The sequence below is a fragment of the Eptesicus fuscus genome, chromosome 2 (assembly GCF_027574615.1).
Source record: "Eptesicus fuscus isolate TK198812 chromosome 2, DD_ASM_mEF_20220401, whole genome shotgun sequence".
In the NCBI taxonomy this organism is placed as follows: Eukaryota; Metazoa; Chordata; class Mammalia; order Chiroptera; family Vespertilionidae; genus Eptesicus; species Eptesicus fuscus.
The window spans coordinates 79993647-79999034 of record NC_072474.1 but is presented as its reverse complement, the minus strand read 5'-3'; the positions used below and the strand labels follow the sequence as shown (position 1 = coordinate 79999034).

Below are 5388 nucleotides of genomic sequence, written 5' to 3'. Positions count from 1 at the left end.
ATTTCATTTTGACATCTTCTTTCTCAAAGTACCCACCTCTCTGGGGAAAACAAAAATCCATTTACTGGCACAGTGTCATCTCAATCCAAAAAAATATATATTTATTTTTAAGAGCCATGAGATTTCAGTATATCATCATCACTAATATTAAGTCACCTTGTAGGTGTGAGACACAAGTCAAAGAGGTTTCCTTGTACTGTATTACGTTGATCTTCCCAGATATTATTGTCCCCATTCTACTGAAGAGGAAACTGAGGCTGAGAGAAGATCAGTAAGCAGAAGCTGAGACAAAACCATACATTGACAGAGTGCACAGTCCAAAATGTTTTTATTTGGATGAAAAATTTCATCACATTTTTTCTCTCAGACCAATGTATAACTCATAGGTGGTTCTTGCTTTACTTTTGTGCAATGAAAGACCCATTGAGGTTTACCCAGATTGAAGGAACAGTCAGCTTCAAAGCAGTATTCATGTCTTTACCCATTACAGAAGTTGCCTGTTGCCTTTACATGACAGTTTTTATAGCTCCTACCTACCCAGATTGCAGAACACACTGTTCAGAAACCTTGCAAGTGTACAGCGTTGCTCAGAAGCAATCTGAGCCTCACCCTACTTAATATTTGAGTCATCTAAAGTGACTTGTTCTAATTGCACACTTACGAGGCAACTTTCTGATTTTGAATTGGCTTAGCATGTTATTCTACAACAGGAGAAAATGTGGTGACCTAAAGGATTTAGAGTATTTATGGTTGCAGTAATTCCTTATGGCAAAAATTAGTAAGTGGCTTAAATTACAGAGTGAGTTCTCATGCCCATTGCTAAGAGACAAACTGCTATGATCATGCAAACTCAGGTGCTCTCGCCAAGTAATAATTAAATTTATCATTGAAAATTAATAACTTGATATTCTTGTATCCAGGAAAGAGGATTGAACATAGAAACCAGAAGTCCTCATTGGCCATATTATTTGGTTCAAAGATACAAGGCTAAGTGTAAAATATGAAAAAAAAAAAGGAAAAGAAAAGCAATGAGAATGCTAGAAATTAAATTGTGCAGAATTCAGGTTTCATTCAGATATTGATTAGGAGGAACTATAGGATTTTAAGGAAGATGGGGAGTTGGCCAATTCAAGAAAGTATTTTTTTTTATAATTTTACACCACAAAAGAGAAAATTTTTAGAAGATAATCCACAACAAATTAATTTGACATTTCCTGCATGGTGTTATTCAGACTCAGGCTCTAAGAAGAATGAAGAAATTGAATTTGACTGAAATCAATGCAAAGGTAAAAACTCAAGAAGCAAAGGCTAATGTGAGAGTTCATGTTTGAAAGCTATGGGAAATGGGTATGCTTCTAACAGGGGTAAAAAAGTCAAGTGAAAAGAAGTAAGTTTTTGTTTTCTGCAAAGCTGGGCCTCCCTCTGTTCAGATATGGATAGAACTGATTCTGACAGATGCCTGATGAACACCCATCTAAGTCTGGTGCTGTACTAGGTGCTGGATAAAATATGAGAGAAACATGTAAATGGTTCCTGTCTATATGACACTTTAAATATTACTGAATAAATACATCAGTAGTTTCTCAACAAGACTGTATAAATGTGGGGTAAAGATTGCAAGCTCGGCTGCATCCGGCCCATGTTCTCACGGCCATTGTGTTGCATGGAGCTCCATGGACACAGCGCCAGGGCAAGTGCAAGTCAGATGGGCACTGGGCGACTCTGTGGTCGCTGAGGAAAGTAAGGAGACATGGGTAAAGGAGTTGCTAAGAAGGCCAGTGGCAAACTGTCATCATACGCTTTCTTTGTGCAAACTTGCAGGGAGGAGCGCAAGAAGAAGCTCCCAGATGCTTCAGGCACCTTCCCAGGGTTTGCTAAGAAGTGCAGTGCTCGGAGAGGTGGAAGACCTCCCTGCAAAAGAGAAAGGAAGAGGCCCTGACCGGTTTGGCTCAGTGGATAGAGCGTCAGCCTGCGGACTGAAAGGTCCCAGGTTCGATTCCAGTCAAGGGCATGTACCTTGGTTGCAGGCACATGCCCAGTGGCGGGTGCGGGGGAGGGTGCAGGAGGCAGCTGATGGATGTCTCTCTCTCATCGATGTTTCTAACTCTCTATCCCTCTCCCTTCCTCTCTGTAAAAAAATCAAAAATATATAATATATATATACATATTTTTTATTTTTTTTTTTTATTTTTTAAGAGAAAGGAAGAGGTGAAGACATGGCAAAGGCGGACAAGGCCCGCTTGAAAGAGAAATGAAAACCTGTGTCCCTCCAAAAGGGGAAACAAAAAAGACATGTAAGGATCCCAAAGCACCCAATCAGCCTTCTTTGGCCTTTCTCTTGTTTTGTTCTGAGTATCGCCCCAAAGTCAAAGGAGAGCATCACGGCCTGTCCATTGGTGATGGTGCAAAGAAGCTGGGGGAGATGTGGAGTCGCACAGCTGCAGGTGACAAGGTGCCGAATGGAAAGAAGGTTGAGCTGAAGGAGAAATACGGAAAGGAGGTTCCCGTGTATTGAGTTAAAGGAGAGCCTGATATGGCAAAAAAAAAAAAAAAAAAGCGTCATCAAGGCTGATAAAAGCAAGAAAAAGGAGGAGGAGCAAGATGAGGAAGTTGAAGAGTAGGATGAGGATGAAGAAGATGAAAATGAAGATGATGATTCTAGAGCAGTTTTTTTTTCTTATGTATAAAACATTTAACCCCCCTATACACAACTCCTTTTAAAGAAAAATATTGAACTGTAAAGCTGTGTAAGATTTGTTTTTAAACTGTACAGTGTCTTTTCTTATATGGATAACACACCACTGAATGTCTTTTGATAGCCCTGTCCTGGTGGTATTTTCCATAGCCACAAACCTTGCCTGCTACAGTATGGGGGCTGTAAATTGGCTTGGAAATTTAAAGCAGGTTTTTGTTGGCACACAGCACAAATTAGATATATATGGGGATGGCAGGTTTTTTTTAAAATCTTCAGTTGTGTCTGATGCAGCTTATACAAAATAATTGTTGTTCTATTGATTGAATACCACACTGTAATTGCAAACAAACAATCAAACAAAAACATTGTAGCTGTTTTGTTGACATTCTGAATGCTTCTAAGTAAATACAATTTTTTTATTAAAAAAAAAAAAGATTGCAAGCTCATTAGATATTCAGATATGAGGACTTCAAGAAAGCTTTTAAGCATCAGTATCACAAGACAAAAAAAGCCCAATCTTGTAGCAGCTGCGGGAGAATGCTTTGGGACCACAGCCTGGCCCTCGACCCAAATATTTATTATATATAACTAGAGGCCTGGTGCACGGGATTTGTGCACTGGTGGGGGCATGGCCTATGGGGATCGGCCAGCTGTGGGAGCGCAACTCATCCCAGTCAGCCAAGTGGTGCTCGCACTGTGGGAGCGCACTGACCACCAAGGGGCAGCTCCTGTATTGAGCATCTGCTCCCTAGTGGTCAGTGCACATCATAGCGACTGGTCGACCAGTCGTTCTGGTCATCTGGTCGCTGGGCTTTTATTATATAGGATTTTATTTAAAAGTCTTATCTCTCTCTCTCTCTCTCTCTCTCTCTCTCTCTATATATATATATATATATATATATATATATATAAATCCTAATATGCAAATAGACCAAATGGCAGAACAACCAAACAACCGGCCACTATGACGTGTGCTGACCACCAGGGGGTGCATGCAGAACAAGGCAGGCATCAGCAGCAGGCAGCAGAGTATAGAATATGGCAGGCATCAGCCATGGTGGGATGGTGGAGCAGGTGAGTAGGAGCGATAAACCAAGGCAAGGCGCCGGTCGCTGTCATTGGGCAAGCCTCTGGTGGTTACTGAGAATTCTTTGCCATGCGTGCCGCGGTCCCGCCAGGTGCTCACACCTGCTGCTAGCGCTAGCCCCGCTCCCAACTGCTGCTGGAGCCCAGGACCAGCCCCGGTTGTTTGGCACCATTAGTGGTTGTGAGCAGTGGTTGCCGGCCCCAATCTCCCCTCAGGGCTTCTCCACCACCCCCTGCTCCTGAGGGGCAATCAGGACAGTAGCCGCCACTCACACCCACTGACAGTGCGGCCCCGCTTGCACCAGCTGCTGGTGCCGCCCCCAATCGCTCTGCGCAGTCAGCATGTGGGAGTGGCGTCAGCGGGAGCAGGGCTGCCAGCAGAGAGGGGACCAGGGGCCATGGCGGGAGAGGCCAGGCGGGGGTGTGGAGGATGGGCCGAGACCCACACCTGTGCACACCACAGCCTCACAGCCCACAGCTCCTTTCAAGGTGCACTGGGCCCCTAGTACTTATTATAATATAATAACATACAGGGTAGCCAAAACAAGTTTGGCTCAGTGGATAGAGCGTCAGCCTGCAGACTCAGGGGTCCCAGGTTCGATTCCGGTCAAGGGCATGTACCTTGGTTGCGGGCACATCCCCAATAGGGGGTGTGCAAGAGGCAGCTGATCGATGTTTCTCTCGCATTGATGTTTCTAACTCTCTATCCCTCACTCTTCCTCTCTGTAAAAAATCAATAAAATATATATTTTTTAAAAAATAAAAAAATAACATACAGGGTAGAGCAAAAAACAGGTTTACATTTGTATGTGAAACAGTTTATTCTTGTATTATTTATTAATTATTATATTATTTTTCATATGAACAACTGTAAACCTACATTTGCCCCACCCTGTATATATCCTCTTATTTATGTATGTAAAAACTCCTAAAAATCATTGTCAATCAAAAAGTATATCTAAGAAGTAGGGATAAGTGACTGGAGATTCCAATAGATATTCTCTAATGACCATCAATTATTAGAAGTTTGAGGATGGTTATACTGGGTGCCAAATTTGCTAAAACACACACATACCTTTAGAAAATAAAATTAAGAACCTGGAGCACAGGTGGTACAGTAGCAGTCCTCCCTAATAAATTTAATATTGTCTGCCAAGATGGGACCAATAAAATCTTAACATTTTTAACTGGTTTCCAACATCTAAAAATCAGAATGGATTGGCTAAAAATTCATATTCCCAGCTTGCATATTTTTTGAAAATCTGAAAACACTGTATCTGCATTCCCACATGTAACCAACCCATCCTTTCATTTATCAAATATTCACAGAGCTCTGACGATGAGCCAGGCACTTTTCTAGTTTCTGGAAGTATATCAGAGAACAACAGGGATAAAAGGGAAGAAAGAAAAGTAAAGAAAAGAGTCCATAATGTCACAGAGACTATTTCAGTAGACCCTATCTACTTGAGCTAAGCAGCAGCTGCCTCCAGGGCCCTGCAGCTCCCATAGTTTCAAATTGGAGACGGAGAGACAGAGATTATGTAGAAAAGTAAATTTAAAAAAAATTAACTCATGCCCTTTTTTATAAAATAAAATGAAATACTGAT

The 5388-nt window shown here is 41.9% G+C and overlaps 1 pseudogene; it reads left to right on the top strand.

Annotated features, from left to right (window-relative positions):
• The first annotated feature begins 1750 nt into the window (after positions 1 to 1750).
• Positions 1751 to 2687, top strand: LOC103285062 (high mobility group protein B1-like; annotated as a pseudogene).
• Positions 2688 to 5388: the final 2701 nt, after the last annotated feature.